The sequence below is a fragment of the Cygnus olor genome, chromosome 3 (genome assembly GCF_009769625.2).
Source record: "Cygnus olor isolate bCygOlo1 chromosome 3, bCygOlo1.pri.v2, whole genome shotgun sequence".
Taxonomy (NCBI): Eukaryota; Metazoa; Chordata; class Aves; order Anseriformes; family Anatidae; genus Cygnus; species Cygnus olor.
The window spans coordinates 40476049-40500855 of NC_049171.1; the positions used below are offsets into that span (position 1 = coordinate 40476049).

At 35.7% G+C, this 24807-nt stretch overlaps 1 long non-coding RNA gene across 1 annotated transcript; it reads left to right on the forward strand.

Moving 5' to 3' along the window:
- Positions 1–349: 349 nt before the first annotated feature.
- Positions 350–22554, forward strand: LOC121068037. The gene is made up of 3 exons (XR_005818571.1): positions 350–447; positions 18448–18530; positions 21988–22554. It is a non-coding gene; the product is annotated as an uncharacterized LOC121068037 (long non-coding RNA).
- The last annotated feature ends 2253 nt before the right edge of the window (positions 22555–24807 follow it).

Sequence of the window (24807 nt, forward strand, 5' to 3'; positions counted from 1 at the left end):
ACACAAATATTTCACACTTATGATCAGCATAGCAAAGATTGAAGTGTCTGTCCACAGCTTTATCCAATACCAAAAGTTATTTCAATGAAAATGGACTACAACATTCATTCCCACACTTCTCAACTAGGTCTTGCAGAGATTGCAGCTTTTGAACAAACGTATTATAAAACACAGAAGGAACCCTTTGAATTTTGCTGTTTAAGGAAATTGTCTATAGTATAAGAGAAATTCTCATCTGAACCAACAGATTGAAATCGCCCCTTACCTTTCTCTGTAAGTTTATAACTGTTTATAACATTCAGTTTAATAATACATAGATACCAAATACATAGAAAATTCTCTGCAATATGTTTCAGGTTGCCAAACCCAGTAGTCTGACAGAGGTGAGGCTGCCACAGTGCTGTGTTCCTAGGTCCAGCCAGCAAGGAGGCTGAGGACGTATCCTTGGTAAGCACACACACACACACTTCCACAATATGCATATACATACTCACAAATCTGTCCACACAAATTAACAGAGGCTGAAACATATGGACATAGACAACAAAAACAACCTAATCCTGTCCCCATCTCTGACAGCTCAGAATGAAGGTCTTTTAGTGGGCAATTTATACATACATACAATATGGATGCCTCCAGTGTTAGGCCTTAGACACTCAAGTCTGTCCAGTAGCTAGACCTGAAGCCCATTGTCTTCCAGTTACCTCACACACCTATGTGTACATCAGCTCCACACATATGCAGTATGGATCACTTCAGTAGCTAGCCTTAGTGTACCTAGTAGCTGGCCCCTGGATCCCCAGGTTTCTGAGTTGCCTCATGTACAAAGACACACACACACACAGATGGGCCTCTCGCCTGATCCCCAGCCCTCACAATCTCCTCAGTTGCTGGCTTGGGCCTCCAGGTCTTTCCATTAGCCAACTCTTCTCTCCACAGCTGCTCCAATACTTGGCTCCGAAGACTCTGTCATACTCACCAGCTAGTCCAGCTTGATGTTTGCTAGCGCTCACATGCTGACATGTGCACCAACACATTATGCACTCCCTCCAGTCTCTCAAATTTCTGGCACCTGAAGCACATGGCTCCCATGACCTGCAGTCCCTCTTCTGGCTGATGGCATGCAGGCCTCCATGTAGCCAGATATAGACTGAAAAAAAGGCCCCTCACCCAGGAAAATAGTCACAAATTGATTTTAATGAGAAAACGGGACAAAATGAGGCTTATCAGGCACGGGGCAGAAAAGTGTATTGATCAGCAGCCTGAAAACAGCATCTGGTCCCTCCTATCTTTTTATCCTTTTATTTCTTAATTCCTGTTCCTCCTAAAACCACCTAGATCTCTCCTGTTGCCTGCCTTTTATTCCTCTTCTAAATCTTCAACAATAAGCCTTGTACAATCCAAAAATGCTCCTCCCTACATATCACAGTGAGTTCCATATGACTGCAGTATCCACCCTCAGACTGCAAGGTGTTTCAGAAAGCTACCTGTTCACTGATGATGATGGGTCTCACTCCTGTTCCATGGGGCAGATGCCCTCCTGGGATGTCCTGGGAGGGACCATCAGGGGGCTTATTCCTCTGACTGGGTTAATGGGGATTCCCTGCCTACTCTTGTGCCTCTGGGCTTCTTCATGTGTGAGGAGATGAACATTTAATCACAAAACCTGACACTATAAATCTGTCTGAAGTTGGTTTAGCCTGTTTTGCAGCCAGCTCAGGACAATGCTATGCGTATTGCAAGTCTGGCTGAACAGGGTCAAAGGCACATTTTTAAGCTCTGTGTTCTCATATTTCAATCATCTGATGCTTTGGGGCAATCTCAATTTAGATAGAACTAGAATAAAATTTTGCAGTTTACTTAACTGAAACACATCACTTGCACCTCAACTTTGTAATTTATGTTCCTGAAATAAGTGGGGATCTTCACCAGGTGGAAGGAAACCAGATCCACTGAGAGCCTCACGAGATCACCTCTGCCCAATTAAGTTGCTTAATCATTTTTTCTGCAAGCCTAACCTTTAGATGAAAATTGAAAGAAAGATGGAGGATACAGTCACCTATGGCACTTCAGCACTGAGGCTCTGCTTCTTCTCACCTACAAACACATATAAAGAAATGGGGAAAAAAAATGCAGCACCTTAAATCAGATATCTAAACAAGGCCAGAGTTATTACAGACTGAAACAGCCAGTCTCTCTCCACTGATAGAGGCAATCCAGGGTGATAAATTCAGATGTAAACACTGTACAGATCAACATATAATCTGATGAATCTCACCTTAAACTTATTAGTTAGATGTGCAATATAAGAGAACTGGATGTTGCTGTAAAAACCTTCAAAGTCACCTACCTCTGAGTACATATAATATATATTACTTGCCATAAGAACTGATGCACTAGTAACTTAAATTCAAGTGTTGGTCAAGTATCTAAGTAAGGTATAATGCATCTATTTTGATAGATACGTTATGAAATTCAGAATCCTGTAAACTCAGCAACTGTTGAATGTTTTTGACTTAGTTTCAGAACAGGATAAATCTAAGTCAGAAAACTCCAATCTAGATTATTCAAGGGGAAAAAACTTTTTTTGTGTGTGTGTGTGTGTGTAAATTTTTTTAGGCTTCTTTTGTCATTTTTAAATGATTTATTAATTAAAATATATTGAGACATTGAGACATGATCAGAAAAAAAAAAAACCAACATAAGAAATCATCACATCACATGGAAAGAATGTTTTTTTTTTTTTTTTTTTTTTTTTCCAGAGATAATTTTTATAAGCACTTGGCTACCAACTCATGTGCTATGTTTTTCATTTGATGAGCCAGGCCTGACCTAAAAGTAATGTAGGACTGAAACAAGGATAATATAAATTAGGATTTGTGCTCATAAATTCCTGTTCATCACTACTCAAATGTCTTCTTTATTTGATATGGTCTGCAGCTTCCTTTAAGACCCATTTTTCAACTTGTGTTAGCAGTTCATCTTACTGCTTATTCCTTTTTATCCTCCTCCCCACCCCCCAAAAACAAACAAACAAAAAAAACACAACAACAAACAAACAAACAAACACAAATATTTTTGGTGTGGTTTGGTTTGCTTTGGTTTCCATCCTTGGTATGCCTTATACATTTTGCTAAATGCTACAGTTCTTGTTGCAGTTCCTGTAAGACTGATTTGACAGATGTCAAGATGCAGTCAGAGGTGCGTGCCATGATAGGAACATACTTCACAGGTGATAGGCTGCATGGCTGCATGGCAGCATCATGACAGTTTATCTGGACATTGTATTTGATACACACAGGGTAAGTGTGGCAATGCACAAATAAGTGCTTTGAAAGAGAATGACAGGCAAAATCTGATTTCTATTAACAAATAGGGGAAAAAATAAATGTAATGGAAACCAAAATAATAGATTCTATACCTTGAGGTCAATTTCATTCTACATTAAATAAGCTGTATGTATACTATACACACAACATTTAAAAATACTTAAAAATATAGATTATACCTGTCAGCTGCAAGGTTTAATTCCAAGGAGTCACAGCCTTTGAAAAACCTTGAGTCTTCCTGTCTGATATACTTTCAATGTAAACTTGTTCTATGAGCAGTTCTACTGACATAAGTAAAAGTGGCAGTGTCTAGATTGCTAGTTGACAGGAACAAAATCAGGTATCAATCATTCATTTTGGTCTAGGTTTCCTTTAAGACTTATTTATTTTATTTGTTGTTCATAATTCTCAGCAGGGGAAAAAAAAAAAAAAAAAAAAAAGGAATACTGATCTACCCCAAGATTCTTCTAACTCTAGTTAGAAGTCATGTATTCAAAATAAAGCATTAGTATATTTCATTCTTACAGTGCATGGAATTTTGCTTTAAAAGACTCCAGAAGGAGGAGAATGAAGGATACAACAGCTCATTGAGACTCACCATTGGCTATCTGTAGTGATGTTGATCTTTTTACAGATCAACACTGATGTTGTCACTGAGCTGTTAAAACCACGGAAGAGCCGGCAGTAGTGGCATGTAGACTTTCTGAAGCACCATTATCCCCACAGCTGGTAGGATTTTAGACAAAAGTATTCCTGGCATTCTGGAATGCACATAGAGAGAAAGTGAAGAAATATATCTGCTAATAGGTTTTTATTTTTCTTAAGAGTATCTTGGATTCATGACATTTAATCAAACTATGGTTCTTATATCTGCTAAAGATATATATAGAAAAAAAGTAGAACTTTTATTTTTGGCATATATTCATCCTGTATTTGTGTACTGCAAGTCCTTGAATTTAATTATATACTGGGCCTATTAAGGACATACTGTATCTAAACATAAATCAATAAAATTTAAATTTAATTAAGTAAAATCATACCACCTAAATCTTTTACATCTTTTAAAATTTGGACCTTGTGATATAGCAAGAAACATTTCTTTTTATGACCAAGAAGTAAAGACAAATCTGACTGCAAGCTACATTTGCGTACTACATTTGTCTTTTGCACTAATTTCTCATCTAGTGTTTACATATATTTAATTCTTTTCAGCCTTGGAATGAGTAGGCAGTCAGCTCTGATTCTCTATTTTCCTGCTGTGTCACACAGTCCCTCAGGAGATGATCTCCAGAGCCCTCCTGCCCTACTAGGGTGGTACCTCCCCCATGCCATGTTCTCCACATATGGAGGTGGGGTGTACATCATAGCCTGTCATATATGAAGTGATAAAGAGAACTCATCAAAGGAAGGAGTTGCGAACAGAACCAGCAAAAGATGAATAGCAGCACTGTGTGCTTCCAGGACACTACAGCCTACAAATTCTCACCACCGTGGATGACAAATATATTGTCAGGTCCAACATAAAAAAAAAAAAAAAAAAGAGATAATGAGACAACAATTTTCTGTAGAACACAGACTTAGATAATGATTTTTATCTATATCCTCTGGCTCTCAAAAGATATTCCATTATAGTAAAATTTACTGTGAGTTTTCAGTTAACTGCCCTGGCAGACAGAGTTAATTATAGCAAATATGCCTAAGGCACAGGATGTTAAAAAGGCTGAAGTTTCTTTAACTGCTCCAGAAGTCTTAGCATTCTCAGGAATTTTTTACTATTGGTAACGCCAAATCTTTGGCAGGGAAAACTTGCTTGTTGTTTATTTCCTCAAGTTGTTTGAAGTTGTATTGCCTCAAGAAAATGTTTGCTTGCAGGTTCGGTGGGATAAGGAGAGTACCAGTCAAAATGGGGGGTAAGAAAGTGAGAAAGACAAAATTTAATACTGTAGTAGGAAGAGCAAATCAAACCTGAAACCAGCACATCTAAGGTAGTGAAACCAGGTTAAAAATATATATATATATATATATCAGGAATGTTCTAATTAAGAAACAAAAGAACAAAGGAAAAAAAAAAAAAAAGTAAGTAATGTGACACCTAAAACTTGTAGAACACTGTTGAGAGACACAAAAGAAAGAAAAAATGACAGAACCTGGGATACTCTGAATTATAGAAAATCTGGGTATAAGTATAGCAGGGAAAAGCTGAATCACACAATATTTCATCTGAAGTGGAAATGTCAGAATTTGTCAGCAATAATGCGAAAAGAACTGTTTAATAAATATTTCTTTTCACTAACTATTATTGTAATAATATAGTAATATAGAAATCATTTTGATTCCAACAATAACATTCAAAAACAGCTACTAACCTCAGATATTTCAAAGAAACACATTTAATAATTTAAATATTTTTAGTAATGATTAACACTGAATAGATATTTGGAGAAAGTAAAAGAAAAAAGAAAAATAAAAGAATTATAAGACATCAAAAACAAGTAGAAGTAATCAAGCTGTTTATTTCTGACTATAAATTATCATCAGATGATATATATGCTATTCACATTTCTTTGTTTTGACTTGAGTTTCCTGAAAATGAAACAAATTAATAAACTTCCGATCTCAGTGGTAAGATGAATCCCAAAATCTCAAATACATTGTTTCAAGGTAATTCTTATCATAAAAACTTACAAACTAGGATTAAGCCAATCTATCTGTCTGTTGAAACAAATCTAATCAGGCTGGCTCTTCTTTTTGTAAAGATAGGAATGATTTCATATCCAGATAATATGCTTAAATTTTATTGCAGTCATACCATTTAGTAAAAAGTATACACTGGAATAAGAATGACCTAAAGCAATTTTCCTAACATTGAAATAATTTCATAGCTAGTTTGAATGAAGTTGAAAGTACTATTATTACCATATCCTAAGAAACAAAATTTCTGAGTGAAGGTCCCATTACTGGAATATGGAGAAAAAAGCAAACATAAGTCTCTACATACTTATTTTGGAGAGGCCATCTTTTGACCCATATCTCTATCTGACTTACTGCTCAGATCTAGCTATACCTAGTTATATATAAAGATGTATTAAATACTAAAAGTCCGTATTTGAAGAAGACAGGTGCTTATGACTGGAAGTGAAGAGTAATAAAAAGAAATAACATATGCACCTGTTCTAGAGAGGACTCATTCAGAGAGGTACATAATGTAGCTCAAGCACACAGTGCAGCTGGGTGCTCTATAGCAAGAACTATGTTTATACCACCTAGTAGATTACAACTCTTAACAATGAATAGATATATATATGCAAATACCAACTTCATCTGGCAATTAGGAAAATAGCCTTTTCAGATTTATATCTGAATCTGGCAAAGTAAGGAGGGACATATAAAGGCATACAATTTGTATCCTTGACTACTGGCTAATAATTTGCCATTAGTAATGTCAAATGATGAAAAATTGAAATTGCAATAAATACTACTGTGATAATATGCAAAGGAAAGTGAAAGGCTAAGTATTTCATGACTATTTCATGGCTGTTTACTATCTTTAATTTTTGTGGTTTTGTTTTGTTTTGTTTCCTATAGTTGTTGTTTGTTATTATTTATGTCACTATCAGGTGGTTAAGCACATCTTTCTGAGATAAATTAGATGGTTTAGGACTTAGAGATAGATTGCCTAATCTGCTAGTGTCTGTTAAAGGTACGTGTGAGTAGGGAGCAGACACCCCATAAAAGCAAGGTAGCCTAACACAGACCAAAATAATATGACTGACTGAGAAGCTTCTTAATTTTTTATATGCTCTGGAAAAGACAATAGCCTGATCACGTCAGTAAGGTGCAGAGTACAGCTTCATCCTTGCCATTTTTGTTGTGCCTTTTGCTACTCGCAACCCTCAGGATTCCAGTAATTTCTCCACATCCTAAGCATTACTGATAGTAAGTGAAAGGTAGGTCCTGCACTGGATACTATGAATATCACACTGAATACCACATCTTATTAAACAAAAATGTAGTGATTCTTAAGACATGAGTGCACAATCTCATTTTTGTACTGAATTTGAGATTACAAGAAAGAAGATGACACTGCTGACAATTTATTTATTTATTTACCATTTGTAGTGTAGAATTCTATTAAACAACAACCCTGTGGTGAAAAGGACAATATAAATGCAAAATAAAAATCGTCATTGCTCAGTACTGCAGCTGTTCAGGGTTTGTATACTGAGGAAAATTGATTGCCTTCCAAAACTAGTCCTTCGCTAATAATGAAATAGTGTGCAAACACATTCCTTTTTTAGTCCTGTTAAAAGCACTTGCTCTACCCTGTCAAATGTTTTAAAGACTAAAATTTATTTAGACCATTTTGGTCTAAAACTTTTGACCTATTGGAAAGACCCTTTTTTTTTTTTTTTTTTTTTTTTTTTTTTTTTTTTTTTTGTGTGTGTGTGTGGGTAAAGACAGTTCTGGCTTATGAAGGGTTTCTTAGCTCAGATTTTTTCAGTCTAAATGAAGTATAGCAAGACAGACAGACTCCAAAATAGCTATCACCTAAAATATGGGACACATACAATCACAACATTGGCAGACATTGGACTTGAATTTAAGGCCTAGACTTGCAAGCTGATTACTTGCCCATGAAAGTAATGTTTTTTCACCATTTCTCAGACAATCAGTTACACTTTATTTAAATAATTGTTCTCATTGTGCTTGAGTGTAAGATATTTTTATTCTGCATTTCGGTGATTAAGGTGCTCAAATGGACAGCAGAAAATTGATACAAAAGGAATTTATGAACACAGCAGTAAAAGAAAACTGGATAATCACTGAATTTTTTTTTATATATTAATAGAAAGGATTTTTTTTCTGTTTATTTCCTACCATAGCTCTCTAATAGCTTGAACACAATTTTGTCCTTGTTTATTTTACACATCTGATGCATTTTAAAAAAGATTAGTTGTACTCTCCCTCAGCTTCTAATATCTTAGGCTAAGAACTGTACACATTTTTCAGACGAAGTCTCGCCACTGCTTTATATAATGACATTAATGTTTCCATTTTTTTTTTTCCTGCTGGATATAATTCTTACTGTCATCATTGCCATATTGCTTCCCATTTTATAGCAGAAATTTGTGCTAGTCCTGTTCATCCTATTTCTGAGTACATGTGATGATATCCTGGTTCTCCTCTGTACTGAAGTCTCCCAACTCTGCATCACTATCTTTCATTAGCACAATAGCAGAGCTGTTAATGTAGAAGTTGGAAGTTTTTTAAGACCAGTATGAGATGCTCTAAGAATAGCTTCCTTCCAGCCTCATTATTTAACTTTCAGCCCAACCTCTTTTTTCTTCAGCAGCTCCTTACCACCTACAATTCTAGAAATAATGTCCGTTTTGTCCAGTTAAACTAAGAGTTCAGAAGTGGAACAATTTTTTTTTTCTCTTTTTTTTTTTTTTAAAATAATTGCATCACACAGATTAAATCTGCATTTTACTTGTCTAAAAAAAAAAAGTATTTATTGTAAAAGATATCATCTAGTTACCTACAATTTACCTTTGGTATTGTCATGTGATATAGCATCACATTTGCCATTTACCTCCATATTCCTACATATTGTTTCAAATTTTGTTCAGTTTTGCATGCTATTAAAAGCCTGACCTCAACATGCACAAATATCCCTATTAAGTTACTCTGCAAATATACTGTACCATTACAAACTTAATAGACCAACTTAAATCATCAAAAGGCTTATATTAGATTTTCAGTTTTGGTGATCAGATTTCTTTTTATTTATTTGCTTTGAGATTTTTGAAATTAAAATTGAAATTGTGGGTGTGTGAGGTAGTTCATGTTTTGATTTTACCATTGTGACCAAGTTCTTTTCCTTGTACCCTTCCTTGGCACTTTTCCTTTCTATTTTTATTCAATATGTTTTAATCTCATTGAAAAAATATGTAGCTATATATAAACCTTTCTGATATTTTCTTTGTTTGTTTAATCTGACTGTCTCACCACTGCAGAGTGGTCTCTTTTCTTATTTTCTTATCCACCACATCCACTCCCATCCAAATGCCTTTGCAATTAATTTTTTCTTTCCGCATTAGAATTGCAAAACTTTCTTTCAGCTTGACAGAGCAGAAACATTTTTAAGTCTGTTAGAATAGGCTAAGTTACTTACAAAATCAAGATCTAAGTTTCCCTCGATATAAAAGGCTGCCTTTTTTTCTCCTTCCCCATAGTTTGCATCTTTAGACTGCAAGCATTACATAGAATGTTTTCTAAATTCTTATAAAGGGTCTAGCTAACTGTAGTTTCTGTACTTGATAGAAGTAATCATTAGTATATGATGTTAAAAACTTTTTTATAGTAGAGTGGGGCTGCAATGTGTTCTCTGTATAAAAAAATATAAATAAATAATCTGCAATATATTTATTTATTTATTAGTGGAAATCCACTGACCTAGGGAGTTTGTATGCAAAGAAGAACTTCCCTATTAGTCTCAATCAGTACATAAGTTATTTGTTCACCTAACTGTAAGGAATTAGATAGCATCCACGTTACAACCCTATCAAAAGGTAGGTACTAACAAAGATGTATTTTATATGACTGCATAGCAGAATGGATGCTCTGTGCTAAATGACAGAAATCTGTCTTCTCTGAGGCAGGGGAGTTGATCATTCAGAAGTCATATATAGGGAAAGAATGTTACAAAGAGATAACCACGGGTCACCATTTTCAAATGAATTTTATAACTTGAGTAACTTTATGATTTATTAGTTTTATAAAATACAGTATTCTTTAAGTTGTGAGACTTCCTCAGTGCTTACTCACTCTTCTCTAGATAGATCCTCTGGCATTCAAAGTGTCCGCTGTCTTTATTAAGCTCCTGCTGCTTATGTATTTCTTCAGTTACAGGCCAGTCCTCATCTGATATGGGTATATGTGGTAACACTGAAGTCACTGAGTCAGTTTAAGGAAGGAACTGTTCCTAATGCTCCTTATATGATCAACTTACTATGCTTTTGAGATCTCTGCTGACTAATGAGTTCAGTTGTGCTATATGTACATATGACAGCTACATACATACATAAAATCTTGAAAATGTCCATTTCTGCAGTATTGCTACTCTCCATGTGAACAATCTGAGGTTCAGTTTACACCTGGCAAAGCTATGAATCCCACTAAATTTGGTTTAATCATCAAACTATCTGTGACATACTGTCATATATGTCATCAAAGATGACATGCATAACAAAATGGGACTGAACACCTGGCCTCAACCTTTAGGCAAAAACATGTTTTAATATATATTAGATGTAAATAACATTCCAGTGCCTAGATTGTCTAGTGCAAAGATACAGGCTTGCAGTTATGCAGTCAGGTCCAGGAGTAGGAGAACTCATTGACTGGTGCTATGAATAAAGAAGAAAAATCTCTTCTAGCATGTGGCACTTCTGAGTTCAGAAAGAATGGCTAAATTCAGCTATGAGAAGGTACACAAAACTGCAAGTTGACTGCAATAAACCATTCGTGAGAGATGGCAGAAGTGACTTTTTTATCACTTGGCAGTGCCAGTAAGGTCATACCCTATTATATACTCGGTAATTTATGTTATTTAATAACTGTATAACTGACCACTTTTTTTTTTTTTTTTTGGACTTATCCATGCTAATTCAATATTTTGTTTTGTTTTATTTTGTTTTTGTAGCAATAGAGTGAAAACCAAAATCTATTTAGTATTTTGTTAGATAATAGTAGAATTTACCTACTGGCAATCCTGAGCCTTTTATTTCTAAAAATGGAAAAGCAAGAACTGAAAGTAGTCAAACCTAAAACAATATGAGGGGGACCTATTTTGGATAACTATGGACAACTTCTACTATGTCTTTTTAAAATAACACAGCTCATGTTTCCGAACCTGATTGTTTCTTCTGCAACTTTCAGTGCACAGTGTTCTCGATGGTATAAATCATGTAAACAAGATGCTGAGTTAAAAAAATAATTTTGCTCCTGTTACATAGGGAGAGACAAGGATCCGATTAAAAAGATAGAATTAACTAAAGCAGTTACAGGAGTCTTTTTGTTTTCTGAAAACATCTCCTTACTGTCTAGTTTAAAAATAGCAGTTAACTGTTCAGCCAGGTACCTTGAGTCTTCCCTTGATATATTAAAAGCTAACGATAGAGCAAAGGGTCACAAATCATTGCTCTCACTCAGCTGGCTGTGGGCAGGTAAAGGAAATGCTAAGTACTAGACGAAATAGTTTTGAGGAGCAGGTATGGAAAACTTGGATAAGATTTGTTATGTTGTCTAGAGCCTTGCTTCAGGAACATTCACACAGGGCAGGTTTTTATAATCACTTCTAGATGTCAGAAACAGGATTCAACAAAAAATGTGACCTCATTGCACGTACACTAAGTCATTCAAGTGAAAGCGCTGTATATGAAAATGCCTTGAAACGAAAACTGCAGCTTTCCTTAAATAGTTTGAATCAGTGAAAGTAACTATAAAAGAAGAAAGTAATTCAGATTAAAGGCCAGTCTGTTTTTTTTTTTTTTTTTTTTCTCTGTAGTAGCGTGGAACATTATGTTTAGTATGCATTACATTCTGTTTTCTTTCATGTTCACTGGCAATTACACTTTACAATCTGTTTACTGTGTACAAAGAGTTTGATTAATCTTCTCATAGTTCTCTGTATGTTTCTATTCCACTGATGGAATCTCTTCTGTGGTTCATTTATGATCGGTAAGTCCTCCTGGATATTAATCAAAGACAATATAACCTAATGGGGAAAGTTCCTTGCCACTGTGTCTTCAAAACATCAGTACAATAAATCCTATATCCATTAAATTTCATTAACCTACTATGATATACATATAGCTATATTTTGCCAGTAATCAAAAGTAGTAAGGCAAACATAAAAATGCATGATTTTAGACTTCCTAATATAGATTTCTCTTAAACCTACCCATTAAAAATATGTTACATTTTGTATGTATACAGACAAAAAAAAAACAACAACAACAAAACACATTAATAAATCAAAGTAGTCCATTTGGAACATCTCCTGTTTGCCCACCTTTTTACACATTATATATATAAATATATATATATATATATTTTTTTTTTTTTCCAGGATACATATTTACTCAATACATCAGAGACTGATATTTAGGTAAACAATGCTCTATAGGTTTTGAAAACTAAGTTATCTATGGCAGTGGAATAATTTTCCAAGGTCTTGTAGCTCTAACTTGGAGGATGCTCATTATCAAATCACACAACAATGAATTTAAAAGAAACATGTATTTATATGCATACATATTTATGTAATACACGTCAAATGAATGGTTAAATATCAGAAAACTTGTTTACTTGCAATTAAAATTTGGAATAAAAGTTATAAAAAGTTAAGTGTACCTAAATACAGTAAGAAGCAGGCTTAGAAATCTGAAGTCAAGACTTTCTATTTTGATATCATTAAGTCATTTTGGGACTAACATTTGGGACTAATCAGCAATGAGTTACTCTTCATTAACACTGATATCAGTAAGATCACTCTCATACCCTTTGTCTTTAGTTTCTGACTGTGTTCCCTTCATGAAGTAGTAATGGAAGGGATAAACAGCTTCAGAGCCAGGTTTGAGTAAACATGTTTTGTCTTTGAAATCTTCATTTAGTTTAATGTATGTTTGTACACATACACACATATATGTATAATCTCTTTCAGAATATATAAATATTTAATATAACTTATTTTTTACTTTCACATTTGAATTGAGCAATGGAAATTTTCTTTTGAATTGAAATTTTATTGATAACAGCATGTGCTTATCAGTTCAGGAGAGAAAAGTTGTCTCTGCTCTTACAACTTGCAAAGAGGTTGTTGTTTCAAATGTTATTTTTTCTAGTAGACAGCTCATTAGATCTCATTACTAGTCAGCAGCTGTCACAGAGAATGGATTTCAAACTTATGGCAATGCATCTCCTCACAAAAGCTTTCTCCGAAAACAGGGAAACAATTTATTTTGTCATTAACCTTGAATGACATTATACATGGCTTCATTTACACCTTTTGATCTGCTGAAGAGCATTTCAGAATTCAGTAGTTTAAACATATTTTATGGCATTTGTTCTTTTTGAAGTGCTGATTTCTGCTATTGGAAAACTGTAAACCAATAAATGAAGTAAAAAAAAAACAAACTCCAAATTCCGTTATAAAAATAGGAGGGAAATATTTTACTTGATTCACCTCGCAGGCTGTTTGCAAGGAAGGAGGAATGTCAAGGATTCATTGCTCCAATCAAAACAAGACATGAACTTGACCTAGAGAAGCTGGACCAGGCAACTCCCATTAGTAACAGCACAAACTGTAGGGTTAGTATGTTATATTAAAGAAAAAAAGAAAAAAAAGAAAAAAGTCCAGGAAATTTTGGTAATGTAACTTCAGAATTACTACTGTTAATTAATTTATTTATTTTTTTCTGAACAAGTATATTCCAAAGGTCTTACTTGTGAAAATCTAGAAAGAAATAGAAAGAAAGCAGAAATATTTCTAGAAAACATTAGAAAGAAAATAGGGATTGTTATTTGCAAAGCTAGAAACAATATACAATAATCTTTTTACTTGATTTTTTTTTCTTTTTCATTTTTTAGAAAATATAAAATGAAGAATTTCACACAGTATTTCAGGTCCAAATGTTCTCTAACCTCTGTCTTATCAAATATTTTGCATCCTTAAGTATAAACACAAGTTAGCATTAAAAAACATCTTCTGAATAATGGAAAATTTGAAGGCCTGAGGGTGCTTACAGAAGACAATAGCTTCAATGAGAAAAAAATTCCAGCAGCTTTTCAGGCAGTTTGTTAGATATTTTCTAAGAAAATGAAATAGTAAAGATCTGATTTACAACATAGTTTGTGACTCTGAAAACACTTTTTTTGTTGTTGTTGTTTTCTCTTTGATTCTTAGTATCACAGTCTTTTTTTTTTTTTTAATTTTTAATAAAGCACTTCATAGGGCTTTTGTTGTTTTTGTTTCCTCTTGATATGAGGCATATATGCACGCCAAATTATTGTCTTCCACAGGAGAAAGGTGTTCTGTTCTATTGTCAACTGTTTTTATTGTTAAACAAATGGTTTCTAGTTTTACCATCTGCCACTTTTGGAATATTTACAGCATGTAACTACAAAATTCTATTAAATATTTTATACAAAGTACAAATCCTGATACTTATTATGTGCAAATGCCAAAACATAACATAAGAGAAAATAATATGGAACATTAACACAAGAAAGGATACAAAAGCTACATTTTAGATTCTGAACACGCACATTTGTATATTTTATATACAAAAAAGTGTTACCTATCTTGACAATTGAGACTTGTCTTAGGGTTGAAAAGAGAAAGTAAAAAAAAAAAAATATATAAATAAAAATAAATACTCAAACAAAACATATATGAAAGCAATCACAATGAGTTCTTAAAAAGCAATGACAATGCACACATTACTTTAGCCTAACAATGACAACAACCAGGACAATGAATCCTTACACAGGTATACTTATGTTTCATCTACTTTGTCCTTGTTTTGGGGGCATGTGATAGTTAGATCCTGCACCACCCTTGCAAATCTGGGGCCTGTGGTCTCTTGCCTTTATATCAGGTTTCCTTCCAGTTGGCTGCCAGTGACAGGCCTTGCAACTAGAATGAATTGATGTCACCTGAGGAGGTGTGCCAGCTTTCTGAGCTGTGCTTTGAAGGCACCGCAGAGTGGAATCCAAAATGCTGATGTGTTGTTCGAGTCACTAGAGAGGAATTCTTCACACCCAGTTTTATGCACCTAGAAATGGCTTTGTAAATTTGAGCTAATCACTGTGAATTCTGTAATCAATGGAAAGAAACAGAGATCTCCAAAATATGATTCAGCTACCTCTCAGGTGACTCATGATACTTCTGGCTCTGTATGCCAGCATATTTATAGTGAAGCTACTAGATGGCTGTCTTATTTTTGATATTTTAAAAGAAATTAATGAGTTGGGTTAGTTTATCTGAGGATACTGTTCCTATGGTAGGTATTAGGAATGTTCTTAGAACATCAATCAGATAGAGGATTTAGGGAGAGAGACATACAGTTTCTAAATTCCTGACAAGCTAGATAAGACAGCTTGCAACCGTGAATGTAGCAGGTCTAAGTAATAAACTGAACTGCACAGAACATATGGATTCCTGTCAATATGCAGTTACGGCACTTTTAGGAACTCTAAAGGAAAGTGTAATGACATCTGCAGAGTACAAGTGCTTCCACAATGAAGCAGACTTGAGATCACAACTTTGAATTCAGGCATGTAAGTCCTTTTCTGATATCTAGATTTATATGATATGCCAAATATCACGAAGGCAATCCAAGGCAGGGAAAGGATTTGACCCAAGACCTCAACTTCTGAGCTAATATTTAAAATAGTCTGTAAATCAGTCTTTCTTTTTGACAGTTCACTATGTGAGAATGTAATTTGTTTCTAAGCAAAACATGTTCCAGATGGTTTGCATTTGTAACCGTACTTGAGGAAGAATTATGAATGTACTTGTTTGGCTTCCATGTTAGAATTACATGATGAAATATTTCTCATTTATGAGTGTCTGGACCTAATATTTTCACACAGCTTTTACTTTCAAAAGTCAGATTCATATCCCTTATTTATTTATTTTATTTATTTATTTATTTACCCTTAGTTGTCCTTGATAGAAATTGTGTTGCATAGACACAAACAAAAAAGTCTGAAACTGAATGTCACCACATTTCAGGATTTTGTGACTGCTAAAGAAGCTGATGCTGAAACTTTCAAAATTTTAGTATTTGTGGGAATAAGCTCAAAAGATTGAACTGAAAATATGATGAAACAAAATAAGGGAAAATGAATATATTTTTGATCTTTTTTTTTTTTTTTCTTTTCTGCAAAATATATGGCATATCCCTAACTAAAACAGTTCAACTAGCCTTACTAAGTGAGAGATCAATCTGTAAAAAGAACTCCAAAAGCTTTGAAGCATCACATTTCTATAACTAACTCCTCCAAGAATATCTCATGATTCAGAACAATATAGCACCCTAAAATGCTCTGAATCCTATGATTCTTCACCTTCTCTTATGGTTATCTGTTGTCTTTTGTTTGAATGTGGATATTTTTTGGGTCATATTCATGGATCATGGAACTAGATTGGAACAAGCTTGACTGATAAACATTTTCCTTTGAAAACCAATCCAGAGCTCCATTTAAAATGAAAATAGTACATTTAATTAAATAAGCTAATTTATGGAGTTTAGGTGTCTTTGTTTTTAATATTAATATATTATCATCTGAAGATATGATAAGAATTATGGTTTGGTGTGCTTGTTCAGTTTGTTTTTGAAGTGCTATTTAATTGTTTTACATTGTGTAAACAAAGGATGTCTTTATTTTCTTTGTCACAATTTAAGATTTCTTTGTAGAGATTGCATTGTTTCTGAAGCCTTTTTCAAAATGTTAATCAAAAATCTCTGATAGGATTAAAACAGGCATATTTACATTGAAGGAGACAACTGAGAAGTACCATAAAAGCACGAGAGGTAGAGGAATAAGAATACCATTTTTGCAATAACCAAGTCTATTTAGCCATAGTGCAAAACAGCAAATTTCAGATTGATGAGGAAAAATAATGTTTTTTATTTTACAAATTAACTGGAAATTCATTGCAAAAAGACAAAAAGATGTCTACTGAAATTGGAGAAGAAAAAAAAGTGAAACTTAGTGTTGGCTCACTCAAAATATTGGCTGACGCAGAATATTGGCTCAGGGGAAAAAAAAAAAAAAAAAGGACAAAATCTCCACGTGAATAAACAAACAAACAAACAAACAATAAATAAATAAATAAAAAACCTTTCATAAGGCAAGTTTCATAAGCAGAAGGCAACTTCGTAAGCTGAAGTTAAAATAGCCAAAAGCACTGATTCTGTCTTGCTATTTACCAGCTTTCTTTAAAACATCATTTTATAGAATCATAGTATCATAGAATATCCAGAGTTAGAAGGGACCCACAAGGATCATCGAGTCTAACTCCTGGCATCACACAGATCTACCCAAAATTTAGACCATACAACTAAGAGCACAATCCAAATGCTTCTTAAACTCTGACAGGCTTGGTGCTGTGACTACGTCCCTGGGGAGCCTGTTCCAGTGCGCGACAACCCTCTTGGTGAAGAACCTCTTCCTGATACCCAGCCTGAACCTCCCCTGTTGCAGCTTGACCCCATTCCCTCAGGTCCTGTCACCGGTCACGAAAGAGAATAGATCGGCGCCTGCCCCTCTGCTCCCTCTCGTGAGGAAGCTGTAGACTGCAATGAGGTCTCCCCTCAGCCTCTTTTCCAGGCTGAACAGGCCAAGTGACCTCAGCCGCTCCTCATATGTCTTCCCCTCTAGTCCCTTCACCATCTTTGTAGCCCTCCTCTGGACACTCTCCAACTTTTTCACGTCCTTTTTGTACTGTGGTGCCCAGAACTTCACACAGTACTCAAGGTGAGGCCGCACCAGCGCAGAGTAGAGCGGAACAATCACTTCACTTGACCGACTAGCAATGCCATGCTTGATGCATTTGTGCTCCTACTTCTCTTCACACAGTGGATAAATAACTTCACACACACACAATCCTGCTTATTCATTTTATTGTTTAATTAGACTTTAGTCATCCTAGGACAAGGTGACCATTATTACAATGACTAAATAGCCCTGGTTATGATTGAAATCTGTGGCTGTTATGGCATACACCTCTGTGCTATTATTGATGACTGAAACTGTTAAAGAAGAGCTTATACACTGCAAAGTTCTTCCAGTGGCTGTCTTTGAAAGTAATTTTTACTCTTTTAATATGGAATAGTTGAAAGCTGTATAACTAAACAAAGGTCTGTGTGCAGCATTTGATGCAGTAAATTAGCAACATATGAGATGGAAAAATATCCAAAACTTAGACAACAGTAGATGAGCTCCTTAAAATAAATTGCTTTCTATGTCAGCACTAAAGATGTAGCAATTATGATTTTTATTAAATATATAGCAAATAACATGCAATGTTTGATTTATTTCTCAGACTATTTCAAAAGAAGAACGCGCCGTCATGTTCCTGCCACAAACTTTCTCTCCTTTGGACAGATTCTCAACTTGCTCTGACAGGTATGTATTTCCATATTCTGTCTAATATGTTTACCATTAATTTTGTTAATCTACTCTTGTGTATTCTGATAATTGTTCAGGCTTTGGCTAGATACTAACTTAGTTGTGGAATTGACTATATTTGACTGTAGAAAGTAGCAATATATTTGCAATTTCCACATTAGTGTTCTTGTCTTTGTATGCAGTTCCAGATGTCTCAATGGGGAAGAGCTGGAAGGGGAAAAGCCATTAGATAGTTCTAATTGTTGATGTGTGTGCTAAGCAACATTAGGGTCTTCTGATGAATATCATTTTCTCTTCCCAAAAACTTCATACAAACTTCATACATGAGCAGGTCCTCAGCTGGTTTTCTGACAAATAGTCCAGGATCCATTGGATCCTTGGAAATAAGTCTAAGGCATATCCTTCAGGTAGGAAGATTTTTAATTGCTTTCAGGCTTGTAAGTTTTTTTCTCTGAAATTAGTCAGAGTAATTTTTTGCTTTTGTTGTTGTTTTCTTTTTGTTTGTTTGTTTCTTCTAGGTTAGTCTTCTCATGGCCCCAGAAGCTAGCACAGAGAGTAAAAAAAAAAAAAAAAAAAAAAAAAAAAAAAAAAAAAAGTTAAAAAACAAGTTTAAAAACTGCATTGGGTTGAGGTGTGCAAAGGGGAAGTTGCCCCATGTCAGATAAAGAGCCAGTTCCAGATGGATCCAAAAGAGACCCACTGCTGGCCAGAGCTGAACCAATGAACTATTCTGGTTGTGCCTCTGTGAGAACAGATTTAAGAAAATAAAAAAACCTGCTGTGCAACAGAGAGAGGAGTGAGAAACAGCCCTGCAGACCCCAAGGTCAGTGAAGAAGGAGGGCAGGAGGTGCTCCAGGCAAGGAGCAGAAGTCCCCCTGCGGCCTGTGGAGAGGCCCCTGGTGGAGCAGGCTGTCCCCCTGCAGCCCATGGTTCCCACATGCAGCAGATCTCCACACTGCAGCCCATGGAGGAGCCCCTGCTGGAGCAGGTGGATGTGGCCTGGAGGAGGCTGTGGCCCATGCAGAACCCCTGCAGGAGCAGGCCCCGGCCCGGAGCTGCAGCCCGTGGAGAGGAGCCCATGCAGGAGCAGGGGGTCTGGGGGGAGCTGCCACCCGTGGGGGACCCATGCTGGAGCAGTTTGCTCCTGGAGGATGGACCCCCTGGTACAGAGCCATGTTGGAGCAGTTCTTGAAGAGCTGCTGCCTGTGGGAAGTGCATGCAGGATCAGTTTGGGAAGGACAGCATCCCGTGGGAGGGACCCCACGTGGAGCAGGGGCAGAGAGTGACCGTGAAGGAGTGGCAGAGATGAAGCATTAGGGACAGACCACAGCTCCCATTCCCCGTTCCCCTGTGCCGCTTGTAGGGAGGACATAGAACAGGGTGGACGGGAGGAAGGTTTTTTTAGTTTGGTTTTAGTTTCTCACTACTCTAGTCTGTTAGAAATAGGCAATAAATTATATTAATCTCCCTACACTGAGTCTGTTTTGCCCATAGTGGTAATTGGTGAGTGATTTCCCTGTCATTATCTCAACCCTTGAGCCCTTTTTTCATCATATTTTCTCCCCCTCTTTCTTTGAGGAGGGGGAGTGAGAGAGTGGTTGTGGTGCAGTATAGTTTTCCATTTAGTGTGAAACCTCCACAATGATAATAAACATATGGCACAGGTTTAAAAGATAGACCAAGAATGAAACTAACTCCTGTCACCCTAGCCATCAACACCTCTCCCCCCACCTCCCAGTGAAAATCCAGAAGAGAAAGCTGGGTGAGGTTTGGGTAAGATTTTTGGGAAACACTATTTTGGTGGACAAGTTTTCTGTACTGTTTATTATCAGTAAATCTCAGCCTTCCTTGGAGATCTCTATTTTACAAAAGAGGAACTGAGGCACCATAGTATGACCTTATTTGTCTAAGGTCAAAACTGCTGCTGAGTAGGAAATAGAAGCTTAAATCCTTTTCCAAACCAGCTCATTGACTATGAGCTGAAGAATCCAGGATTAACCTGTGCTATCTGTTTGTTTGTGGGGTTGAAGAAGGTGTTAGGGGCTACAGTCAAGCATCAGTTTAAGCTTCCCTAGCATTCAGTAAGAAAAAGAATAGTTCTTAACAAAGTGTTTTAAGAGTCCAGATGGTTAAGTGCACTCTTGTGTTGCAAAATAGTTCATTCTGCCAACCTGGACAGTCAACTGTAAAATACCCCTCCTGTAGGGACATAAAACAAACAAACAAACAAACAAACAAACAAAAAAACCCCTATCAACAAAAAAATCAACAAATTGAGCATATTCTTGTACCCTAACAGGGTATGATATTCAAGTCCAAAATGTTTACCTAGTTTAGAAAACTTAAAAACAAGCTTCTGGATTCCTGAAAGTCTATTTCTGGTGAAAAATATTTTGTATGTCTTATTTATTATCTCTTGCTTAAGTTGTGCCCCTATGTATAAACAAGGTGACTTGAAATGGAGTAGGGAGCAATTCAAATATGTGTCTTCCACTTCCTAAACAAGTCTTGTACTTGATTTTCTTCTCCATTCTGTCTTGGTTACCTTTTGTCAGTGTATACCCACCAATTTAGAGACAACTGTATGCATAAGGGGCGGACTGCGTGGTTAGCTGGGGCTTATTCGTGGGGTTTAAAGATGTGGGCACAATTATAAGACACAAACAGATCTCAGATGCTCATCAGAATAAAATATGTAACCACTGGACCTATTCATAGAAACTTAGGCTCCATGTGATTCTAAGCATGAGCAGGGCTAGGATGCACATTAGCGAAAGCTGTGTGTTGATAAGGATTGTTTGTGTTAGGTGCTATAAGACTCACGTGCGTCCAGTATTTCTTTTTGAAACCCCTCATAAGTTTTTGTTTTGTTGTGTTTTTAGATGAAACTGAATTATAGTTCTATTTCTGAAGGAAAAGTAGAGAATTAAGAACTGAGTCACAGCCTCATAATATAGGGTGTTGTGTCTCTGGTTAATTGAGGTTTTATCACAAACGTAATTAAACTGCCTGGTCAGTACAGGGAATGAATAAACCTCTGTGCTTTAAAAATGTTTTAGTTTGGATCACGCAACTTTATATACATTCTCAAACCACATTTTTGCCACCTTCTACTCCAGAAAATTATTAGGGGAAGCCCAGTTTTAGCAAAAAAGGAATAATCGATATTTTATTAGGATTAATAAATATAACTAATATTATATCGTTGTGTAATGAAACTGGAGACTTGTATAATCACTGTACAAAATACTGCCTAGATTAAGTTTATGAGTTCAATGGGGAGAGTTGCATGTTATAACTCGAGACCAAAGGTGTTCATGTAAAAATAGAGGAATCTTGACAAGGTCATACAGAATTCAGGAACCTACATGCCCAGCTGTTACCAATAAAATGTCTAGGTCTTCATTTTCCAGCCAAAATGATGGAATTAAGATTTAGATTTAAATCATTATAGGTCTGTTGCTTTCAGTGGAATTATGATGATTGCTACCAGTGCAGAACTCCACATGCTTAAAGACTCTGTGTATTCCTATTTCCTGCACTTGTTCTTCTTCTAATTAATGGATCTTTAACTTATGAAGTCCTCTGTTGCAAGATAAATATGTGATATTAATCAATGGGATTTGCATCAGAGAGGTGTGTTATGTGATTTGTTTATGTAAATAACACAAGAAGTGAACATTCCAAGGGCAAACAGTAAGTGATATTTGATTGGAGCTATTAAGAACAACGTGAAATGCTGCTTAATAAAATAACACCATGTGACTTCTAGTGCTAGATTAAACTAAAAGGTTAACGTGTCATTTAAACAGAAAGATGGAACAAATAGCATTTTTATTTACTGTTTATAGATAGGAATGACATTTCTGCTGTAATAGTTAAAACAAAAGTACTAATAATTGTCCATTATCATTTGAGAATGGCCTGGTATCTAATGAATGTATGTGCTCAGAGATTCATTTCCTTGATAATAAATTGTTATTATTAATGTGTAGAGAAAATAAATGTATTTTTACATGAAGAATGAATTTGTTCTGTGATTTCTTATAGAAATGTGGTTAAGAAGGTAACAATTTATGAATCCACTAATAAAGGCAGTCTTGAGGAAAAACACAGATTTTCTGGAAATGAACCAAACTTTTCCTGTCATCTTCTTTAGCAAGGGCAGCAGGGAAGATTTACTATTCCAATCTCCTTCTCATTTCCTTTCAGGTCATGTCTTCTTCTTGACCTCTGAATAGATATTTCTTACACACATTCTATATGCATCATTTTAATCAGTCATCTGAAATTTAAAGAACCACAATAATTTAAATCCTATTTAAATATTATCATAAATAAGAATTTACATAATGCACAAGGCTTTCGCTTGAGGCTTTGATGCAAGAACAAACTCCTTTTTTGTTCTATGTACTTATTATGTAGTCAGAGAGAAGAAACACTATTTTCCAGTTTAAGTGACCAAACAAACTTAAGTGACCAGTCACACAACAGGGTAATTACAAGTAAAAATATGGTATTTTCAATAGCATAAATAGACCCACAGACATATGTTGTCCCAGGAGCTCAGAAAATCACTGAATTCCAGCTCTTCACTGATTCTACAGCTTCTGCAGCCATTCATCTAGCCAGGCTCATTCATCCCTCTGCATCAGTTCAGAGCAATGATCAACAAGGTTAGTGACTGTGCATATAGTTTTATCAATATGTTACAACTCCACATGTAACATTTTTGATTCCCAAGGAAAAGCCTTGGGTTTCTTTCTCGTAGGGTCACACAAACACATGCATACAGCCATCCCTCTCTTGTCCTCTAGGTTCTTCACAATCATTGCATTGTGCTAATTGCTATTTGTAGGACTACTGCCCTTCTACTGCAGAATATTAGCAATAGAGTCTATGATGGGAAGTACCTCTTCACTCTTGGAAGTTATTTGACCAAGATAAACACTTTGAAGAAACAGAGGTCTTAACAAATTATTTTTTTAACATGGCAGTGTTTCTTTCCTCAGTTTCACTGAAACAATCTTACTGCTTACTTCATGATGCAGATCAGTTGTAGCTTTAAATTGAACCAGATGGAGTAACAGCCATTTTGCCTGAAGGTAGCACTACAACACAGAGACTGTTCAGAGAAACCTTATCCACTGTTTGTGATAAGGAAACACAGGCATTTAGGAACATAAGAATTGCAGTCTTGGATTAGATCCAGGTTTTGTCTAATTACATGTCCTATGGCCAACAGCAGACTGTTCACAAGTGTGACAATTTAAAGAGTTATTCTACGCTACCTTGAATAGGTAAGAACTTCCCATTCTTCTGATGAACTTCTCTGATATTATTGTTCCCAGCTAGATTTCAGGCCCCACAAATCAAGAGTTATCACCTCCAGAGCAGAGGCAGCATAGGGTTGAAAAGATGTTTGCACTGTGGATGCTCTGAACTAGAACAACTAAGGCAGGTACTGACACATACTCTTCCGGAATATGATGCCAAAAAGCAAAACTGAAGATAGTGCTATATGATGGCTTCAGATATTCAAGTATCATGTCCCTGTCACTTGTATTGGAGGGGGAACATGCACTCTCAGATGGCTGAAAAGGCCAACATCTACCCTGTAGTTTGTAGTGCACTGCTGCAAGGCACTGAAGTTAGTGTTTGTTATGATCCCAGTAAAAAGGGTAATTGGCTTCAGAAAGCTATTGCTTAAAATACTGTTTATTGGAGCTAACACTACAGGGAAAAAGAGGATATACTGCATCCCTGACTGGAGGGTGCAGTACATAGTGCAAATCTCATCCATGGAGAAGTTCAATAGCATTTTGGTCTTCAGAGTTCTTAAACAATATTCTTATAAGAGAATAATTCTATTAAACATTTCTACTGTCAAACAAAATGAAAATCACATGAAAACATGCTGTTTCATTCTAAGATAAATACAAGGACATACAGGTGGTCTAATTGCTGATTCAGCTGCCTACAAGCTCCTTTGTTACTATTAGCCAGCTAAATATACCCTGGAGCCAAAAGATATACAAAGCACATCACAGCCCTGTGGGTCAAGCTATACATGAAGTATAACACAACATAGCACAAAACAGGCTTGTACCTTCTTGGGTGAATCACCAGTTCCTCAATGTATCAATGTTTCCATGTTTCCATGTCTCAATGTCAACATCTCATCGGTCTTTCAGTTAGGATCATTACCAACTTATCTAAAATATTTCTACGATCTGCTGCTTTGCTTATTGTTCTGGAAGCAAATGTTTCAAAT